The sequence below is a fragment of the Antennarius striatus genome, chromosome 22 (genome assembly GCF_040054535.1).
Source record: "Antennarius striatus isolate MH-2024 chromosome 22, ASM4005453v1, whole genome shotgun sequence".
Classification (NCBI taxonomy): Eukaryota; Metazoa; Chordata; class Actinopteri; order Lophiiformes; family Antennariidae; genus Antennarius; species Antennarius striatus.
The window spans coordinates 2,790,986-2,813,931 of NC_090797.1; the positions used below are offsets into that span (position 1 = coordinate 2,790,986).

Here is a 22,946-nt window from a genome sequence, read left to right on the forward strand (position 1 = left end):
TTTAAATAGCGCTCTTTTTTTGCACAGTCCAGGTTCACGCAGTGAAATTAGAATGAATCGTTTCGAGGCGTCCCTGCACGCTCGGAAACATTTCAAACCACCGAAATCCGACTCTAATCATTCTTGATTAATTATTAAAAGAAAACATGCGTGTGACATATGGCGAGCAGACGATGTGGAGTGTTTAGATGTTGTGTCAGAACTGTATTAAATTACCAGCACAAAGAGCTGAGAACTGAAGTGAAGGCATTAACCTCCCCGCCTATCGACGCACCCGGGGGGCCGTGAAATGATCATCGCCATAACTTCAGTCCGAGTGGGATCTGAGCGAGTAATTATCTGCGACGCGGTGACAGATCTGTGCTGTGAGCAAAATAAAAATATATTACCGCTCTAATTCAGATGCCTTATTTGTTCATATCCAAATAAATGTAGTGGGTTACATCTCTACAGGCTATAAATGCGGGGGTAATTCACTCTGCAGCCTCTGGGTAATTAGACTAATGGAGGCTTGTGCATTGGAATTAAAGTGCCGAACGCTGTTTCCTGAGTGAATAGCGTTTACAGCGTCTCCACTATGCACTATAAAGTTAATACATGGTTAATCGGCACGGTGAGCCTCAGAAAAAAGGCCGAGGCCTCGCTGGAAGTGGTGATTGCCCAGGCGGCGATAAAGGGGAGATTAAGTTCCCTCTCAGGGACTTCAGGTATAGGAAACAAATCCAAAGTTAGTATGAAATTAAACGCTTTAAACCCCTTTTTTTTTTTATTAACATGGCTTTTTTTATCCAAATCAGTACACCGGTAAATGATTGTAGAAATAAATTCTCAACTGGGGTCCTTGGGTTTTAAGACACGTTTTGCGGCCTCCTCTGTCGACATGTAAAGAGTTACCATCATGGTCACATGACGGTTCTGCTGAAACCGCCTTTCCTGATTGGCTGAAAGTGACAACATAAACCCAGTAGAATCCAGAATATTTCATATATTTAATCCGGGTAAATAACTCACCAATACGTGAACAACCTTGTAACGTTGATCGCCATAAACTAGCGCTTTCGCGTTTGAGATTTGTCACTGTCAGAAGTCATTTGGCACCACCCTGAGCCGTCTGAATGAGCCAATCACGGCCGTCTGGATGTTCTGAACCCCCCCACAGTCTTGGAGCTTAAAGTGTCCAGAGTGATGGACTCCGATGTGCGTCGAGTCGCTCATTACCACAGAACAGATGCGTCTTGCCTCAACTTTTCCCGCCTGTTTTGTCAGATCCAGCACATCTCTGACTCCACCACCTGTGTGCTTGATGTCTGAGTGACATTTTAAAGGCTTTTACGCACCTTTTGATGATAAATCGTTCTTTTTTTTCTTTTCTTTTTTTTCGCTTTTGTCCCCTTTTCCCACAGCTTTTTATTATTATTTTTTTCTGTTCTCCTTACAGAAGATCTGTCAGGACTTGGCACCCAAGAGACCGACACGGCGAATGATGAGCATCGCCAGATACCGAAGGTGAAGTTGGACCTCGAATGAGAAAGAGGTACTTGTCTTTGTAATGGAAATCAACACGGGTTTAACGGCATGTCAGAATTTTCACGGGCTTGTATTTTACCTGAGATAACCTCCAGCTCTTTGAAGATCAGACGCTACATTCTCCACCTAATCCTTCTTCTGAGATTATATCTATTTACCTCTCTAACCTCACCAAAGTGAAATTATAATCTCGCATGCGTTGGCTGAGCTCGTAGGAGGACGCTGGGATTGGTATAAAAAAGCCAGGTTGTCGTTTCAGATTTTTATTCTGCAGACTCGGTGAGCCGCTCTATGATCTACAAAGAATACAAGAATGAAAGTCGTTCTGTATTACGCCGCCATGTTTTCCACGGCAGATTTTAAGTTTGCAGAGAGAGAAATAGTCAAAAGAAAAGTGGGCAAACAAATAATAAACTGATTTTATGTTGAGGAGCCTCAGATTCAGAATCTGTAACTTAGATTCTTTCCAATCTGTCATGGATTAAAACATAATTTTCCCTCGATTGCTCTTAGAATATTTGTGAAACATTGGGTTGAGTTAAATATAAAGTAGATATTTTTATATCCATGTTACAGAATGAGCAGCGGATTTAAATGAGTTTCTCTTTAACCAAACATCCCCTGACCTTTAAAGCTGCATTTAAAAATATTCACGTTAGAGGTGACTCACCTGAGACCGTCTCAATGCCGCCGCATGATAATGTGAAATGAGGTATGACGGTAAATGATATGTGGGTCAAGGTTGAGGCGATTTATATACCTGTGCTCGTTCTCCTCCCCTCGGTAAGAGATAGCTACCCTACAGGATTAGAAGAACCCCTGTTGAGGCTCGGGACAAGTAAACCGTTTTACCTCGCAGCAGAAAAGTCACATATATTGATCAGTTTTGCATCTGAGTGTCTTTTTTTTTTTTTAATTTTACCTGGGCATGTTATGTGAATCCATTCGTTCCAGAAACCAGAAACCTCTTTTTGAAATTGATCAGATACTTCAGTCAAGTTAAAGACCCTCCGTTCAGCCAGAGACATGTGCACCGAGAAGAAAAGTGCAGCAAATATGTGCCTATAAGTGTTTCCGCTGCATAAAAGAGGAGCTAATTACAAGAAATAAACACTCAGTTTGAGGAGAAATCATCTTAAAGCGAGTGAAATCGTCTCTCCGTGCAGCGAGATAACTCAATTTGTCAAGAAATCTTAAAATAAATTGGTTCCAGTCTGGAATTGAGTGGACGATTTACATCATGTATGCTGTTACAGCCACTTCCTGCTTTTGTTTTTTGTTGCCAGATCTGTTGTAAATACACAATTGGAATATCTTCAGATTAGAATTACCGCCTGCTGTACATCCTGGACTGCTGGTGGCAGTGTAGCTCAGGATGCTGACACCATCGCAAAGTTCACTTTGTCATAACCTCCACCAGGGGCTGTCCAAGCATCGCCTGCATTCACCCATTCATTCTTTGCTGATTCATGAAAAAACAAAGTGGGCTTGAATGACAATAAGATATACTGTGTACTGTATATATATATATATATATATATATATATATATATATATATATATATATATATATATATATATATATATATATATATATATATAATTATTTTCTTCCATACCTTCCTCCTGTCATTTTTGCCTTTTACATGCCGAACAGATGTCCTTGTTGTGATTTGATCCAGATGGGGTTTCCATGGCGATATCAAACATCCCGCACATGACAATACATTTTGCCCTAGATTTGACTCCGGAGCAGAATTCCTTCCAAAGCTTTATTGTCTTACGTATGTCGGTGCAGCTTAGCTCTGTAGGTTTAGAGATGAAATCTGGGTCTGAATGTCAAACAACGTCTTTTGGCGAGGAGATCCGTCCGGATAAGAATGTTTATCTTTGGCTGTTTGTTGCTGTGGCAGCGCCGGGATGGGATCTTCACTGAGGTGTCGTGGAGATGATTCAGTCTAACGTCCGATGGGAGGTGCCCTATAGTGTAATCTCTTACTCAGCCCTGTTACTTAAGCCAGTTTTCTGCAGGCAGATATTTCTTAACATCTTCACATCTTATATAGTAAGGAAATGCACAGGGATACACGTGTGGATCTCGTTCTTTACCACGTGTTGGCGGATGGATGCAACATCAGTGAGACTATCTCGCTCTTTGCCAGTGGTTGGCGGATGGATGCAATATCAGTGAGACCGCATCTCGTTCTTTACCAATGGTTGGCGGATGGATACGACATCGGTGAGACCGGATCTCGTTCTCGTTGGTGGAGTAAAGATGTAGCTCATGTGTTCTCATGACTTTTGCGTTTCTTTTTATTCTTTACCATTGTTTATGTAACTTTTATATGATTAATTATACACAGGTAAATTCTGCATGTCTATTGGTTGACTTGAATATATTATATATTTTTTCTCATCATGTAGGAGATGTGGGGCTTTTTTTACAAGACTGGAACGGATTAACATGATTTTAGTTATTCTAAACGGGGAAACATTTGCTTGAGTTACGAGTTCAGCTACGGAACGGATTAAACTTGTAACTCCAGGCTCTACTGTTTTTAGTATTTGATCAAAAATAGTAACTCTCTTGCGCTAATCCTTGCCTTTTATAACAGCGTTCATCAACAACCACACAAACGTGAGGCTGACTTGCTGCTGCAGGGATCCATCGTCTGACAGTGGAGAAGATGCAGGAGAGACGCCGCTGAATGATTTAAACCCGGCTCTCTGCAGGTGTTTGGTATTCACATTGATGCTCCGACAAGCTAAGAAATAGATTCCGATCATCCATCATATAGCGAGTGAGGGGGGAAGCCTCTGCATAGATTAAATTGACGCTTTTTTTTTTTTGTCGATCTGGGATACGTTTCAATCTGCAGCATCCTTTATGCCCTAGTTTACGCTTCGCTAACGCTTTTGCGAAAAACAAAAAACAAGAAAAAACAACATCTGGGAGTTTCATCATTAACTGCGAAACGTTTTTTATACAACTTTTGAAAGTGAATCCCATCGTTAAGTCTTCAATCAGTTTCACGCGATGTGGCAAACGTAGGGCCTTTCATCTGATTTAAAGAGATATGATGAAATGGGCAAATGTCAAAAGTTTGTTTTGTTTTTTTTTAAAGAAATGCGGTTTTTCAAATTCGTCTAACTGGTTCTGAGGTGTTTCGTCTGATGTAATATTTTCAAGGTATATATGTCAGCCGGATTTTGACAGTACGGATCTCTATGGCCCGAGGCTTCGAAGGCACGCGCATCCCTGACAGCTCGCGGATAAACAGCCCAAAAGCTACAAGGATTTCTCCGCGGTTTACGACCCCGATAAACAAATGTAATTACCTGCCTGGTTCGGTGCTGCGTCTTGTTACGACTTGTGCGTTGACGGTTCCATTTGAGGCTTTTAAAATCGAAGAACAAAAGGCCGAGGCAACCGCCTGACCTGGCTTCGCCGGAGCGAGGAGAATCCTCCAGCCTGGGCTTCGATTCTGCGAATCGGTTTATTCATGAATAAAATATTTATCCGAAAATGGATTAATTTGTGATTTTTATTGAGAGTTCAAGATTTTATCATCTGCATTCACACACAAACACAAACACATTAATTTGTGCTTTAATTATTAAACAGCCAAGGTGCGTATGCACCGCTTTCCCCGCACCGCTAACGCCTCTCAAATTCGCTCTTTGTTCGCGTCATCATTGTTTCTGAGGAGGAAAACAACGCGGGGCAGCGTCTTAGGAATTAGAACACTGCTGCCATTGTGTTTGTGTCACCTCCACACTTCCTGCGTCCAGGCTCGGAGAACGCTGAAAGACAAAAAAAGGTCACAAAACACAATCATTGCTCAGCAGAGGAACCAAACATGACACCACACGTTCACCCGCGTGTGAAAGAACTGGTTGTGGCTGCAGCTGAGGACACCGGGGGTCGTGACCTCTTGGAATTTAGATTTATTTAGTTTGTTTTTTTGTTTTTTTTAGAGATAATACAATTAACATAAACGTCACTTCACTGTCCCCGGATGTTAAGAAGGCCTGAACGAGAACAGCTCCTGCCGGATTAAAAGAACAGTCCAGATGGAGGATAAAGTCTATTAGCTGACGCATCTGAGCAGAATTCTTTATGGTTGTCACGTGACCTCTGAAGCTTTCCAGGCCCTGGTTGGCTCGCCCTGGGGGGGGGGGGGCATCCCTCCTATTTTTGCGCAAGATGAACATCCCCTCTGATCGCTCCTGACAGATGAGGGCCTCCACAAGCCAGGAATCACGTGACTTTTATTATAAGGAGTTTTGCGCAAGTTGCAGGGTTGACTTTTTTTTTTTTTTTTTTGTTCATTCAGACCCAGGCGGCCTTTAGGGGGACTTTGCGGTTGCAGACTGAGCGGTATTTACGCGTTTAGGGCGCAGAGACCGGGGCGCAGAAGTGGATGAGATCTAGCCTTAAAGGGAGGGGCTTGAACGCTCATCCAGCTTGTGTGTGTGTTTGTGTGTGTGTGTGTGTGGTTTTTTTTTAATCAGTGAGCCCAGCGGAGGACCGACTGCAGACCGGCTCCCTCTCCTCTCCTCACACTCGACTCCGCAGCTCTTAACTCCTGTCCCCGCAAAGATCCATAGGTAAGCGCAAAAGAAAATGTGCGTGACGCGGCAGGGGGTGCTGGCGTGGGGAGAGAGGGAGGGGGGTAGATGAAAATTTTGATGACCGTGCGTCGTGCGCTCCTCTCCCCTGCGCGCCTGTGACTTTTCGGGATATCTTTCGGTTTTTACGCGCGACTTCTTTGTGCGTAAAAGCGGAGACGCAACGTTTGTGCGCGTCTAGCCGCCTCTGAGGTGGTTTCGTGAACTGCGTGACAACACAAAGAAAAGTAATCGTTCACGCTTGTAATGCGCGCTTTAGTCCTCTAGGGCGAAGTTCCTCCATCCTGGAAAATAAAACTTCAACTGCAAAAGGGGGAAATTACACAAATAACATGTTTAAACTGTAAATCAGGGTGTTCAAATAAGATTGCAAGAGTTCCAGTAAGTGAATTACATACACACACACACACACACACACACACACACACACACACACATACACACACACACCTCCCCCAGCTGCTGTTTTGAGCTGTTAGATATCTGACAGACTGCAGAGATCTGCTTACTTCACATATTTATCGAGCAAAGTCTTAAATGTCAACAGTTTTCACAGGAACATCCTCTTCCTTTTGTCTTCCTGGATGCATTAAAAAAATCCAGATTTATCTCTCAGTTCAGGGGAAGGTTCACTTTTATGTCTCACAAAGATAAAGACATATTTAAAGAACGTGGAAAAGTTCTTATCTGGCAAAGAAAAAAAAAATCATAAAAATGAGCGTCTTCCTGGCAGCGTTTGGAACCTTCATAGCAGGAATGTAAATGTCCACCACGGCTTCGACTCGAAAGACATTTCCTCTAAACCATGTTAACTGTTGGAAATGCTGACTCACAGCTGCACAGATCAGTAATTTCCATCTGTAGAGATCCATTATCCATCCGCTTGGAGTTCTGTTCGGTCTCTTGTGAGAATGTGGGGACGTTTCTGCCAATGAGAAGAGAGAAATGTTGGTCGTAGAACTTCCTGATCGGTTTCAATCTCTCAATCTGAATTGTTTTTAATGTTCAGGTTAACATTTAACATTTGGAGCACATTCATTTCTTTTAAACCTTTTAAACCGAAGTGTTTTTCCTATGCTTGAAGCTATTTCATCAGTTTTCTCACCATTTTTTTAGAAGAAACAAACCTAGAAAGTTAATTTCTTTATATATTCCTTGTATTTGCCATATCTAAGCATTTATCTATTATTGTATGGAAAAGATACTTCACTTTTAACAATTTAAACTAAAAGCACCCTTTTGTCCTTTGCATTTATTTGGCTATTTAAACCCTTCCCCACCTCTATCCATTACTTTTAGCGAACTCACTTTCACCTAAATGGTGTTTTAACACCTTTTCATGCCATCTGAGTTGAGTTTTGGTTCTACATTTCATTTGATATGAGTGACTACAGCATGGTTTTCATTAAAAAAATCATAATTTCTCTTTCTATAATAGTCTTTCAGGGAAGCCCTTATCTATTTCTTTCCATTTTTTTTTCTCATACAGTCATTCTTGGCCTTGAATGCACACAGAAACCTGCAGACTTTCACCTCAAATGCATGAAGCGCTTTTGCTTAGAAAAGGGGATTTTGTAGCTGGCACCATGTGCTATGGGTGCAGAAGAATCTGGAGGTAATTGCACGGAGTGATAACAGGGGTTTGGCAGTGTGGGGCGAGTAGCCTGGGTTAGGGCTGGGCGGGCAGGATGTAGGGAACACTGCCATGCATTTCCGGAGTCTGGCTGCGGACCGTTCAGTGCGGTGAGGGCCTCTAGTTACTGTACACTGGATCTCCCTCGCTCTCTCCCCTGTTAAAATTTGGACCGAGTTGTCGTCGCGCCTCACGCCGAACATGTGCGAGGCGCACGTATATACGTCCGCGCCGGCTGCACACAGTTACGACTTAACGTACATGCAAAGTTAAACTGCTGCTGCTTTGTCATACTTTTATCCTAGATGCTCATAATCCGCCGCGGTATCGGGTTCCAAAAGCAAGAATCCAAGAGTTTCCCTGCGAGGCAATCGTTTTCTTACCACCGCCGCCGCGCCGAGGCGGCCAACGGAGAGGCTAGCTGAATTTGAATAGAATGGAAAATTGGCGGAGGGGATCTTCTATCGCAGACTCTCTCCTAATAGATGCTTACATCCGCTGTTTTTGGCCGTTGACGGGTTTTTTTCCGATCGTTTGCCGTCCAAACTTACATCGTTTCTGCGCGGCAGGTGTCGCAGATATCGCTGCGTTTTTGTTTGTTTTTGCGTCAGAATTGTCGGCTGAAGGCGGTTTCACAAAAACTGGCCGTGTTTCGTTTCGTCAATATCGTTCTCGTCGGCGGCGTCCACCGTTTGTCTCAAATGCAGTCAGTTTGTGTTTGGTGTTTGTTTCTGGATGGAGTTCAGCTAGTTTCAGGTTATTTTGATTGGCGTGCAGCTAGGACTCATGGGAATTTCGGCTTGGGACCTGAGCCCTACAGCACATTCATTCCTCACCCCACCCCCCCACCCCAACCCTCGTCTTTGAATTCAATAGCATATAATTTGAATGTGCTGCATCCAGAACCGCACACTAAGTTGTATAATATGGTGAGCTTGCAGGAACGGGGGGCAGAATTCGAGCTGGGGGGAAAAAAGAAAAAAGAATCTAAACTCTTTCACCAGGTAATGACGGTTAAGTGGCAGGTTAAAAATAAAAAAACGTTGTGCCTAATTGCTCGTGAAATCACACGAGGGCATGAAATCCAAACCCATGTTAGCTTTAGGTATCGGGGGGGGGGAGTGCAGTAAGAGTTTTGCAGGTGTTTGTGATTTGGATTCTTTTAATTCGGAATGCCATTTCAAAAGAAAAAAAAAAGAAGTTGTTTCTCATTTTTGCTGCCAAGCTGACATGGAAAAGTTCTGGAGTGTGTGTGTGTGTGTGTGGGGGGGGGGGTATTCACGGTGCTGGTTGGGTGTTCTGGCATTTGTTCGCTTGGTGCAATTATGGTCGTCTCCTGGGTGATGGAGAATGCTTCCACCCACCCTAATTGACCCCAACCTATATTGGATTCACCACCAAAGTGAAACCTGTATAATTAAACCACTTCTAATCCAACTGTTTCCAAGCCACAACTTTGATGCTTCTATAGTAATAATAATAATAATAATAATAATAATCCCTCTGCCCTGGATCTGTATCTTTACTTCATTTCTTTCCAAAAGTATCTCCCCAAACTTTGATTCCCCCCCCCTTGACGGAGGCAGTCATGTGGGGCATGAAAGACCTGTGTTTGAATTCCTCGGGGCTTTAGTCACACTCTGATGAAGAGGGTTTGTTAGATCAGCCTCTCGCTCGTGTCATGCTCAAAAGTGCTATCACTCAAGGCCAGATTGCCTAATAGGCAGCGCGGTATGTTGGTGTTAGTGACTGACATATTGGCCCGCCATCTGCTAGTCGCCAGATGCCAAGCTCCGCCAGAAGTTCCAGAGCTATAAAAAAAAAAAGAAAAACTATTATATTCCTTTCCCTCTAACTAAATCTAAAATTTTTTTTATTCTAGCGGGTGATGATTTAATTCACGAGGCAGCCCTGCTTCGTATCTTAAAAGTTAAAACCTCCACTCTTTCTCACGTGAGCTACATTTTGTATGTTTTTTTTTATTTTTTATTTTTGCTCCCTGGATGATTGATTGTGCGAGAGTGAGGTCAGCGCTCCCGAGCAGCGCTTCTGATGTCATCCTACAAAGATGCATGTTCTCCACATCGTTCCCTCGTAGCCCGGTTCTATCCGTTGTTAAGAGGAGGACGTTTAGCCTTTGGGCTTCTTCTCATCTGATAAAACCAGCACAGGAAATGTCTCTGTTAGCTGATTGGCCCTGTGTTTTCCTTTGGCATCCTCCCACGGGGACCTCAGATATGCACAATGTGTCCCTGTGGCGGAGAAACCACCCTTCTTGTCTCGGCTAACGGCTACATATTTCCTATTGCATCCCTTCCCTTACCCTGTCCTCTTTTTACCTCTTTTCCCATCATCCTCTTTTTTTTTTTTACCCAAAGCTAAACAAACACATCCAATCAAGAGCCCGTCAAATCACCTTTTAAAAGTGGCATATTTTCAGGGTAATTGGGGAATTAAAGGGAGGCAATAAAGTGATGTCAATCCTAGGCGGCATGTGTGAAAACTACCACTGAGGGTAAACATATGACCAGTGAGGTCATGTGTTTGCACAGTTAGCAAGGTTAGCCGCTCAGGGTAGGGTACCGGTCAGTCGTAGCCACGCTGGGTTTCCACTCGTGTCTATACAGGTGTGTTTGAATGTGTGTGTTGAAGTGTGTGTGTCAGATATGAAGGACAGCGTTGGACTCCTGCCATCATGGGAGTGAGAACTGGCAGGACTGGGTTCAGACTCATATGTGGTAATGATGGAAGTGAGGACTTACCTCATACACATAAAACAATCGCTATGCCCTTACATGGGCATTCGCGTGAGTCCAACTTATTGTGATCCTTTGGAAGCGTTTGGGTTGTATTCAAGAGTAAATTTTTTATCCCAACCACCCTCCATTTAAATAGTTACTGGAAGTTTTGGGTGTGCAGATATCTATTGATTCTATTGCCAATATTGTACTGTATGATTTATAGACCAAACCACATGGAAATCCAGTTTACAGTAGCAATAAAACTGCTTTTAAGGTGAAACTATTGACTGTTTAGCATTTTGTTGCATTGCGAAGAGTCTTATTTGGCTATTTTTCTGGTAACGATATGATGACATTAAACATTAGCATATCGACCTTATTGACAAAGTCTACAAAAAGTCATTGTCAGTGTTTGTAACCATGATATTGATTAAGTCACTCTCTGGCTAGCTTTGTCTTGCTCTCCACTGACTCCTTCAGCTGCAGCTCCAACACCGACCAAAACAATGAGCTGAAAGAAGCCAAACAGTTCCACTGGGGGGGGGACTTCAGTGTTGGGTTACAATAATCTCTGGCTGCCTTTCACAAATAAAAAATGCAATTAAATTGACTTATTTTGTGACTACGCCATGTTTCGGTCGCTCGTGATGTTTGTCACAGTCATGTATCCAGACTTTAACTCTTGTAGCGAAGCACATTGCTTAAAATTGTCCACATCCATCTGTCCCATCACCAATAAGCCAGTCTGGCAGCAGCACAGTCTGAGGTCTGTGTCAGGACTGCAGTCGGGAGCAGCGGTAATTGTTTAAGAGTGCATTTATAGAGTGTACTCTTTGTGCCTCCTAATCAGAAGCATACTCGTGCATTTACATACGAGCCTCCGAGGATTGCTCAGGAATGCGCTACGAGCGAGGGAAAGAGGACGAGGAGGGTAGGAAAGCCGTCTCCGGCGGGCGACGTTTCTTTTTCCACTTCACATGTCACCAAGGACGCAAAGTGAAGGGGGTGAAAGTGATTAGAGCTGAAGATCAAATGTACCGAACGGCCGTATCCCTTCCCTCAACAGCAGGAAGGAATGAAGCGAACGCCTTAGCGATTGTGTCTTTTTTTGTGATACCGAAGACGTCTCCAAAAAAAAATTTTTAAAAACCCCAAAAAAGTGGAAATCCAACGCTCCCATCCATCCAGCTATCAGAGGCCTTTATAGATTACATCGTTTTTCGTGGATTCATTTCAGTCCGTATTAGGTAATTTGTCAATTTCTCTCTCTGTACTTTTACTCGAGTCTGGCAAAGAGCGGGGGATGAGTTGAACGAAGCAAAAAAAAAAAAAAATGGCTTCAGAAAACAATTTTAATCAGACGTGGTCCGCTGGGGACGGAGGCTGGCATTGGAGAGCTCTTTACCTCATCGGAGCCCTGCCAGTGGTGATTGGGTGAAACACTCATTCAGGGTTTTATTGAATAACCCCAGCTCTGCACCGGAGGGGCCTTACTGTAATAGAGCAGGGCTAGGCTGCTGAGGTGACAGCCAAATGGTACTTATTAAACTTAGGGATGATTCATGCTATATGCTCTACTGCAGTTTAACCTTGTTGGAGGCTTACGCTTTGGCTTTAACATTGAAGTCCAGTCATATTTCTTTAATGGTACATATGCATGTGATTACCCCCTTGATCAGACAGTACATTTCGCCAATGTCGTGGGTAAAAAGGCGCTGGCAAATGCAATCAATTTAAGCAGTAATATCTTACCTTTCAGATGCGCGTTAGCACCTTTAGCAGGAATGAGATCTACCGGCGCCGTCATCTCCGCTTATTTACCCAGTACACAGCTCTCTGCACAAATTGAGCGTGGCATCTAATGGTGTGTGAGCGTGGATTAATTACCCCTGTATTCAGACTAATGGCTCCTTCTCTTCTGATTAATGATGACACATATCGCACAGAGGAATGCACGGCTAAAACATGGCCGCTAAAATGAGAAGTCTGACATGTAATTGGCTTTTCCGCGCAGCGTTTTCTTTTTGTTTTCTTGTCAGACTTGCCAGATGTAGACTGTTGGTGTGAGGTCTCGATTATTGTCCTCTCTTGACTGGTTTCAGTGCAACAACCTGCATGACGACAACAGGAAGTTTCCCTAACTCTAACATTTTAATGCCAAGGTTCACTTTTTCATGTACAAACAAGTTCCCGTAACATTACTTTGCAGATGCATCATTGCTTCATACCTAATTTATCATCAACAGAGATGGTTGGCTTTGCTTTGAAGACTATGAAGTCTGCATCACCCTTGTCAATTTACCTGTCAAGCTCTTATTATTACCTTTACAACACCATTTTGGCTTGTTTTATGAGTTGTATACACTAATTAACACCTCATATACAATGAGGTGTTTTGGATGCCAGAGATTTTGGAAGGGATATAATTTGAGCAAATGGTTTTAGGTGGATTGTACATGCTTCATTGGGTCACATGTTAAAATTGGTTCAAATACACAAGACTGCGTCGGTAGGGATGAGGTGCCCGTTCTGGCTGGCCTCATTAAAGCTGCCTTAATGAGGAACAAAACACCCCAGACGCCCTCCCTGGAACAATGGCTTCTTGTTGTCAAGAGTCTGCATCCTCGCGTATGACGAAGTCTGGCATGCGTCCCGGCAAATTTTTCACGAAGCTCAGCGAGTCTAAGTCGAGCCTGGAGCGCCACAGTGCCACTCACGTCTGTGACAGCCATCTGGGAGACCACCTAGAAATATGGGCCCCTATTAGTTCAGGTTAGACTTAATGACCAGTAATGGTACACCGGCCAAGCCAAACTGTGTAAAAGGGCTCCAGGCAGGCCGAAATGAAATACCAGTCACTCAAGCTTCGAACGTAAACACAAGGTGGGTGGTTGGTGGGGGGTGAGAAGGTATGTCTGTAGGTGTGTGTCCGTCCATATGGGCTGTTCAGAGGTGGTTCTGTGTGTTCGAGAGCAGAGCTGACCCACATGAAGGAGAACGAGGATGTAGATGACCCCCAATGGACAGATTAGAGCTGGGAGGTTGTGGTGGGGTGGGGGATGTGGTTTTGGATTTATTCCCATTTAACTGCTTTGTGAATCTGATTTCCAGTTTTGCCATCAGCTTTAAAAAGAAAGAAAGAAAGATCGCAACAGGGAGGAGCCCCCCCCCCCAATGATTTCTGCTCAATTATTTACAATTTCATGGCTGTCTGAGATATGTGTTATTCTAATGAATTTAGGAATTAGGAGGCTTAAGTACCGCACATATTTTAGTCTCTACAGCGGAATTTTATCCCCATTTTGGTGGTAAATGCCACGTCATACTCGTGACATTCAGTGATTGTATAGCGAGATTTAAAAGTGAGGAACTCCGTCATCTGTGATGCTACGATTCAGAACCTGAATAACATGACTTTTGAGTCGCAGAACTCACAGGTCTGCAGAAAAGGCAGACAGAAAGGCATGGCGTAATCTTCAACGAACTAGACAAAGACAGAGGAAGAGAGCGAGCTTTGTTATGTCTCATGAAGCTTTAGGGTTTCCTGGAATTCCTGGCAGCCGAGCGTAAAACAAAAAAAAAGTCACATAACCCAAGAAGGAGAGACGAAATCGAGACCGACAGAGTGTGGCGCTCCTGAAGGGCACGGTTCAAGACGTTCTAGTCTCAGTCGCCGCTCCACCACTGCAGACATGAATGTCTAACATTTAAACTTAAGGTCAATTTGCCTCTGGACTCAGGTAAACGCATTACAAAATGCCCCCACAGGGGACTGCAGACTTAAGGGGTTGGCATGCATTGTCTACTGTAGACCTGGGGAAAGAAACACCTTGGCTAGAAACATCGCCCTTTCGCGGGTTTGGGGGGTTGCCACACTAATAACAGCCGGTACATCCATGCACGCTGCAGATCCCTGCAAGGATTTGAGGTATGAGAAGAGTGGAATGTATTCTTTGGAAGCATAGATGTGCTCTCCGTCACTTGGACACTGTGCATCGGCCGATACAAAAGCAATGCTAATGCTTTAATATCTTTAAATTCGATGCTGCAAAACCTCCAAAACGGAGGAAAAATAATTTTTTCCACAGGAGGTGATGTTTGCTGGGGATTTTATCTTGGAATGAAAGAGCTCCTCGTTTCCAGTTCTTGGCGTCACATCTGTCAACCGGTGTAGGTGGACTAAGATGAGGACTCCTTTACTCTGCTGGATTTTTGTGCTGACTTTTGCAGTCCTTTGTCAGGGGCTATACAATAGTTCTTTCTCTGACCGCGGTATTTTCTTCGCTATGTTCCAGAGTGTTCTTACAGTGCTGCTGCTGTTAAATGTGTCCAATTTAATCTCACAGAAAGACCTGCGAGTGGTATTGATCAGTCTTGTTATCAAAGCAACGCCGATCCAATTCCTGCGGATTGTAGAGGATGCTCGATTAATGTGCGAAAAAAAGCTAAGTCGTAAAAACAAGATGCAACGATTTCATTCCATTGAACGCATCAGTTGTTGAGGATAACGAGCCGGAAATGCAGGATCGATTGTTATTAATGGAAATAAAAAGATTAGAATATGTTTAATCAGAGAGGAAACTTGCTTTGCTCCTCTATCAACCATTTTGGCACCTTTCAGCTGATTGTTTTGGTTTCACAGCTTGTAAATCCACAGTCCAATCAGCTCTAATCATCTTCGAGAATACGTCCAACGAGAGATGTAATTTGCACGTGTTTGACTCGAAGCTCTTGCAGGCCTTCCCACCCTTTTTAGAAATGCCAATTATCTTCGCATGGCTATCGTCATGGCAACATAAAGTCCATTTATCAACCGTCTGCTGACGGGAGACATCTTTTAGTTTTCCACACCTGGCTGGAAGAGTCCCCGGCGCTTCCACCATTAAATAGCTTGGCCCTGCATCAACTCACCCGGAGCATGTCATGGCCGAATGAATACCCAGAGAAGGGGTGGGGAGTCTCAGGATTAAAACCAACCATCCCTGGCTGTATGTGATTCTTTATTATCATGCCTTTTTCTGACATGACTGCACGCGGTAAGTGTCCTTTTTTATGCATTCCCTGAGAAAAACTCCCGATTCGCCCTAAAAGCATCATCGGGGGGATGGCTCCACCTCTGCGCCGGCGCTGTGAGTAATAGATCCTTTCGGTCAGGTCATCTCGCTCGCCCGCCACCCCACCCACAGCCTTACCAGCTCCCTTAATCTCCTCCTATCTCTCTCCAGGAATGCAGCCCTCTTATTTTGAAAAATACCTTGTCATGTAATACCCTTGAAAAAGCCAAGCAGCACACTTTAAAAAAAAAAAAAAAAATTGGCATTCCACGCCTTGATTTACTGACTCTTGTTTTAAAACAAGCCAAGAAAGATAAAGATTTATGATATTTTGGAACGATTTAAATAAATATGTCGTCTGCGAAAGGTATTTTCTGTATGCCTGGAGGAAAAAAAAAAAGGGCAAACTCGTGCACTCAGATGTCATCTTTTCAGCATGTCGGCGGGCACTGCGTCACGCTTTTTAAACCTCATGCGTGTGTCCATGTAAGGTATGACGGGGTTTTTGATTCGCCACATAAATCACGCCGCTGTTTATGTTCTTCTGTTAATCTATTTTCACTTAAAGCGTAATTTCTCTCCATATCCGTACGAGAGCCAAAACGTTCGCCGCGGACCCGAAGCGTGGCGTTTTATAGGAAAGCGTGTTTCAAAGCAAGATCCATTTTCTTTGCATTTCTTTTCTTTTTTTTCATGCACATCAGGAACCTCTCAAGCTTTTATGAGAAATACATTTTTATGTTCCAGTTAATGCTTCCAACATGTCGTGTTATTGCCTGTCGACCAGAGGCTAGCGGACTGCCGCGGATCACGCTAATCATGTACGCTTTTAGGTCACGGTCGGCGAGCTTTGTTGCACATCCCAATCGACGATTGGCCTTTTGTTTTTTTGCAGTGGCTGAAAATGTGATCTTTCAAGAACTTTTTTTTTTTTTTAGATCTGAAGGAAAGTTTAAGCATCGTAGAGGTCATTCCTATCCCGTTTTTTTTTTTTTTTGTAATTTTTTTTATCGCTTTCCATCCAATTCTACTTTATAGCCATCAGCTGGATAAACTGTTCTCTAGCTACGATGGCGGCGGTAGCAGCGCTCAGACTAAAACTCGCCATATATCAGGGCTTCGGTTCTCCCTGGTCAGCTCACTAGTAGCAGATTAATGTCCTGTTGGGGAGACGCAGATTCCTGCCCGAGCCTCATTTACTCTGACAGAAGGCAGGTGTCAAGATGGCTGTCCTGAAGGAATGTGAGGAAGGCTGCCTTCCCCTCTTGGAAATGGACGCCGGATAATGACGAGGAAGGGGATTTATGATATGTCATGTGTTTCGGTCTAGAAATTCTATTTGTTACCTAAAATGAGCAAGAATTCAATTACCGGCGGTGCCAGAGGTTTCCATTACCATTAAACCTGTTCTGGTGAGGGTTTTTTCAGTGCATCTGACCGATATTGTATATTTACAGGTTAGTTTAATAGACTTAAATGTTATCGCGGGGCACCTTCAGGCTTGGTGATATTGTCTTGGTGGTATTCATCAAAACCACTTTATTCTAACGGGATATTGATGCATAAAATTTGCATCTATTTACCCGTGGCTTGTTTAAGTTCAATGATGCTGTGGTTTGCAGCCTCGTCTGTTTATAATTTGCACATTTTAACATCATATTCTGTCCCGAGTGACAATAAAGATGAGCGTTCTACAGTAATGTCCTTGTGGAGTCACACATCAGACTGTCGTGCAGTTGCATTTTTATTAAGATTATTTGACATGCTGGATGTTTTGTACCAGAATATCTGTTTTTGTCTTGTTTTGTTTTGTTTTTTCAAAGAGGCTCTTACATAAGAGGCCGCAGAGTGAAAACTGAAACTGCCTGGATCCTGTTCAAAAAAGGAGAAGAAAGCTAATTTATCACTTCATCCTCCCCCGTTATTCAGCGGGCTGCACACAAGAGAGATACTTCAGAAATTTAATATTGAAGTACGGCTCTTATATTAAAAATATAATGCATTGGAGTCACCTGTATCGACGCTGACACAGCTATTGTAATTATCTTAGCCAAAGGATTGTATCGGAGGTGAACGGTGCTAATCCTTTTCTGCACCAACGAAGCACATTGAGATAATTACACCCAGCTTCAAAGCGGTGATGTGTTGTGATTGTCATCGTTCGTTCGTCAGTTCGCTTGTCCACCAAATATCTGTGCAACTGTTGCAGATAGAAAAAATGAAATAAACATCACATTACTCAGGCAGCAAAGGGGATGAAAATGAAATCTCTGTGAAGTCTGTTAGCTAAGATTATCAAAACAAAATATTGTAAAATATTTATTTTGCATAAATTAGCTACTATATAGCAAATAACCCAACATATGAATTTTTTATTTTTTTTGTAACATTTTGAGTTTTGTTAATTTATTAAGCCAAGCTTGCTGCATAGGGGTATGAGATGAGACAAGACAGGAAGTAAGCAGCTCTCACTGCCCTTTAAGATGGAATGTGAAAGTTCAGATTTGTTAAGGTGGACAGTTTTAAAACAAAGTGTGTTGTTCAGCAGCGACTTCAGACTTTTTCTCTTCCCCCAGCAGTTTTTTTTTATTATTTATTATTTGTTATCTGTTGTTGGCCGTTCACACAAGCTCCAAAAAGAAATGTTCCAGATAATTTGATAAGTTTCTATGAAATGAAATAAGCAAATAGACGGAGTTTTCATTTTTCTTTTTTTTTCTTTTTTTTGCAGTGCAGCGGGAGCGGGTTGGTGGTGTGGGGGGGCCGGGGTGGGGGGCAGATAAACAAACCGTTTCTAAGTCGAGCGGAGGACCGTGGCGTCCGAGACGGGGCTGCTTTTTCACCAAGAGGAATGTTCCCTTCCAAGGAGAGATGTGTGTGTGTGTGGGGGGGGGGGGTGGTTGGTGTTGATGGTGGTGATGGGGTGGTGGTGGTGGGGGGGTCCATGATTCAGAAAGCTTTTGTGTGTTTTTAAAAATGAAATGTCAGCGCGGTGAAAGGAGCGCAGCGCCTCTCTTTCAGGACCGGTGACGTCGTGCAGGTGTGTGTGAGCATTCACCCAGGGGGGGGGGTGGTGTATGTGTGTGTGGGGGGGGGGGGGGGTCACGGCAGGTCCGACATCGACATCAGTCATGCTGTTTTGAGACGGAGCCAGCTCTGTGGCCACTGTGTGGAGAGTGTGAGAGCTCTATACCACTGTGCACACAGCATGCAAGAAAACCTCACCCCCCCCCCCCCTCAAACCCTTTTTTTTTTCTTTTTTCCCAGTTTGGTTACGGGAAAAGGCAGCATTTTTTCCTTCCTTATTTGGTCATATGGAGCCCGGCCAGCCCAGCAGTAGCCTTTTTGATGCCGTTCAAACATCCCTATTTTGTGTGGGATCTGTACTTTTTGGAATGCGTTTTTTTTTTTTTTTTTTCTCCCAATTCTCCTTGGATGCGGTCGCAGCATCTGAAAGTGCATTTGAAAAAATAAATAAACAAACAAACAAACAAATAAATAAATAAAAAGAGGGGACACATCCTTTTAAAAGTTAAAGACTGTTTGCTGTTTCACAAAGAAGCAGTAATATTTGTGATTTAAGGGCACCCGGAGCCCAACTTCTGATGCAAATGCCCCCCTTTTAAAAACCAACAATAAATGCAAGAACCGTGTTTTATAACCCTTCTATTTTCCTGCCAACTGCTGCATCGGCTCGTTTTAGTCCATCGTTTTATTTAAGCAAATTGAATCGGATGCTTACAAGCGAGAACTTAACTTATTTTTTCTGAAAGGTGAGGCTGGAATTTAATTAGTACAATTAAAGATGAAATACTTGTAGTTAAATTGAGTTAATCCCTTCAGGGCTGCAGGATCCCGACGATGGATTTAGCACGTTGTTTTTACCACGATTCCAGAGCGACAGGTAAACACGTGTTTTTCAGCTGACTTTCCTCGAAAAGGAAAGGTCATAATATCCCGATATCTTTTTTTTGTTACAGCTCCTATTGCGATGAGCAAAACTTCCATCCATGTGTGGGATGGCAAGAGGAGGAAATATTAAAAGAACATTGAGTCATAGTCCAAATATATGACAGATGATCGTGTGCTTAAGCGTTTGGCTTCGGTTATCTCGTTGACAGCGGAAAATAAAAACCGGATTCAAGAATGCAACACGGAGAGCAATTTGTTTTCACGCTATCGGGGGCAGTTTAGAAAGTATGAAACTACAGCTTCCTCTCCAGGAGGGATTTGTCATTTTGAGAGATAATTGAAACAAGTGCTATTTATTATATCACAACGTGCTGTTATGAGTACAGGGAAGTCAGTCGAGTCCTTTTTTTTTCGGCTGTGATGAGCAATTAGAGATCTGAGAACACGGAGACATCGCTAAGACGACGTACTGCAGAGGAAAGAAATAAAAATGACCAGACTTATTGCGAACGAGGTCGAAGCATAGATTTTTATTAGGTAATAATTTCAGGTTTTGTTTCTTTTCCATACAATTTTTGCGGTAGTTTTTCTTCCTGTTGGACAAAATGTGTGGAAGCTTATAAAAAAAAGTCTAAGTTTTGTTTGATTTATGACCTCAGTAAACAGTTTGCTGATGATCTTATGCTCTATATTGCCAATTTCAAGTCTTCTTTAGTCTGACTTGATGTTCTTTGTTGGAAATCATGGCCCCCATTTAGAGTGAAATACAAGCGCCGTCCTCTGGTTCTCAGTCGCATCCAATCAGGATCGAATACGATCCAGCCAATATGGTTGTGGTTGGCTAACTCTAAGGCTAGCTTTGCTGTTTCTGAATGGTTTTCATTGAGGCTTCCCCGACTGTCAGTCTGTCTCGTGTATGATTCACAACACGGAGAGGTGTTTGGAATGTGAACCATTGTCTGGGAATGCAGGAGCAGCCCTTTTTTTTTTTTTTTTTATTCACAAAATGGAAAATCGACATCTTCAACCCTCAGGACGTTTTTTTTTTTTTTTTTTTTCCCTGAGATACGACACTAGACGAACTCAGGAATCGGATGCCGGATCGCGTTGCCATGGCGGTATCCGTCACGTATGACGACACGTCTGAGGCTCTTGGAGGAGTCGACTCTCGTTCCATTCCTGGCCTGGTTTCGCTCGTCGCCGCCGCGACGACGTTAGCCTCTCTGGTTTTTTTCGAGTGCGAATACCGTCTGCTCGCGCTCAAGCGAAGCTTTTCTGTCATTCGAGCCAAATCCACACTTGCAGAAATTTGTTTTGGAGGACATGGAGTGAGTGGAAAGCAGATGGTATTGAGATTGAGTCGAGGTCTGATGCTACCTCCGCCGTTGCCTCGGAGTTGCAGCTGAAGAACTCTTTGACAACGGGAGCTATTGTGGTTGATTTACACAATATGGAATGTTGATGCTGATGCACAGAAGCTCGTCTGTTTAGACTCGAGTAAATCCTGCTAGATTAACCGAATGCTAAGCTTAATTCATAGCCCTGAGTCTCATGTAGCCCAGGACAGTCTGCAGCTGTTGGATACGCTAGCTGCTAGCTACGATCCAAGAAAAGATGGAAACACAAATAAAAAATTGTCTATAATAAAAACCTATCTTCACCTGATAATAGCTCCCCATCCAGAAAAAAAAAAAGAAGAAGCTCCCAACCTGAAACAAAGAATGGAGCTACAGCGCGCCCTTGTTTCTCGCGCTTAATGCGTTCCAGGAACCACATGCGAATAACGAATTCCACAAAATAGCGACAAACTATTTATCTTATTATTCACAGTAATTGAAATTATTAAATTAAGTTTGTATTAAATGTTCCCACACTCTGATAGACTGTTTAAAGCCACTTTTGTGTCTCACGCAAGTCCGAGACTCACGGAACATAGCGCACTTCCGGATGCCATCAGCCAATAGAATTGCGCGTACGGTATCACGTGACTGACTACTAAAAATCTGCGATGAGGTGAAGTTGTAAGCGTTGATGCACGATCGCAAGAGTGCGCACTGTGTATTCTGTTAAAGGTTACGTATATTCTAGTTAGCATCGCCGAAAGACTAATAAATAAATAGTTCTGACTTAGCCGCCAACTGCTAAGTTAAAATCTCTTCGTTGTGTGTTGCACACGTCGCACGTTATCACGACTGCCCCTGTTGATTCAGCTATAGCTACCACCAGCTCATTACGCCTTCATAACAGGAGTCCGTCCTTAAACAGGCTCCCCAAACGAGGTTAATGAATGCTCATCTGCAGCCGCATGGCCCCCCGGGACTGTGGACGTGCTAATGCTGCTAGCGTCTGGATGTGCACACCAATACAAGGCCCACATTATAGATGGGGATAGATATCTCTCTCTGTCTCTCTCACACACATACACACACACACATGCATTAAATCGTAGCACAAAGACAGTCTTACTGTCTTTCACATGTTTCCAGTATTGCGCTAATGAAAGCATGCAGTCAGATTCGTTCATGCGTCATTCACGGGTACTTCCTCCACTCACATCTGCAGACACTTTTCCTCACATTTGCATAAAGACACACACACAAACACACACACGCACACAAAACACTCGCTAATACGTGTTGTGTGTTAGCTACGGCGGTGTTGTTAAATGCTGCACCGCCGCGATGCACGCACAGTCTGAACATATTTTAACTGCCCTGTCAGACTTCTCTCTGGAGACTCCTTACCCCCGCAGAAAACGTTAGATTTACCCAACTCAAACGCTCCCCAGAGCCTCAGCCAAAACAGCTGTTAGCGCACATTACCTCCAGGCATGCAGCATCTCTCCTTTTATTCATCTCTTCCTGTCGGTTTTACTGTAGGATTTTTATTTGTGTAGTAAAATAATCATAAAATGATCCATCCGACATCGCCAAAAGATAAAAAGACAATGTGTGTCCGTGTCCGTCTCTGTCAGTCTTCTCCTTGTTTGGCCTAAATGTGAATGTATATTTATGTTCCGTGTATATACATTAAATAGAACCTTAAATGTGCAGATGCTTCAAGATATGCAAGATCAGTTTGCCGTTGTTATCTTGGGTCCTGCCCGGAGTTTCTTCCTCAATGAGGGAGTTTTTCCCCGCCACCATCGCTTATGCTTGCTCTGGAGGGCATTGTTTGCTTTCTATCTGTAAAGCGCTTTGAAATGTCTTCAGATGTGATTAAGCGCTATATAAATAAAAGTTGATTCATTGATTGATCTTCCGATGTAACACTGTTTGCTGTCTTTGCATGAGTAGCTAACACACAATTGCTAACATGCAAAAGGGAGAATGTAAATGTGAATGTAGTAAGCATTATGCCTGCTACGCATTACAGTGTTATGATGATGTCACCTAAATGTTAGCACTAGCCACATCTGCTAGCATTCTATTAAAAAATAGCAATTAG

The 22,946-nt window shown here is 43.2% G+C and overlaps 1 protein-coding gene across 3 annotated transcripts in view; it reads left to right on the forward strand.

Annotated features, from left to right (window-relative positions):
• The first annotated feature begins 5,982 nt into the window (after positions 1-5,982).
• cald1a (caldesmon 1a) overlaps positions 5,983-22,946 on the forward strand; it is a 42,664-nt gene continuing 25,700 nt past the window's right edge. For all 3 annotated transcript variants that reach the window (XR_011034147.1, XM_068306596.1, XM_068306598.1), the window contains exon 1: positions 5,983-6,138. The gene's annotated coding sequence lies outside the window, so the exon portion shown is untranslated. The remainder of the gene's footprint in view (positions 6,139-22,946) is intronic.